Below are 296 nucleotides of genomic sequence, written 5' to 3'. Positions count from 1 at the left end.
TGCTAGAGCACCTGCTGCAGAAGATGTCTGCATCATTTGCGTCTATGACGCCACCGTCGGTGACGGATTATTTTCCCGCCCTAAGCCGCTCATGGCGAGAGTTAGGTTCTTTGAGGGGATGGATGGAGAGAATCGCCTTCTCTGAATTAGAGAGGTCGAGATGGCCAACGCATCCGCCATGCTCCAGACCGAGCAACAGCGCGTAGCGCTTGCCATCTCAAAGCTCGGTGATCGAGTGCGAGAATGGGCACTGACGTGCGGCAATTCGGTCGAAGCTGCGTTTCCCTCCTTGGTGA

Source organism: Plasmopara halstedii (assembly GCF_900000015.1).
Source record: "Plasmopara halstedii genome assembly, contig: Scaffold_2061, whole genome shotgun sequence".
In the NCBI taxonomy this organism is placed as follows: domain Eukaryota; phylum Oomycota; class Peronosporomycetes; order Peronosporales; family Peronosporaceae; genus Plasmopara; species Plasmopara halstedii.
This window is presented reverse-complemented; position numbering follows the sequence as displayed.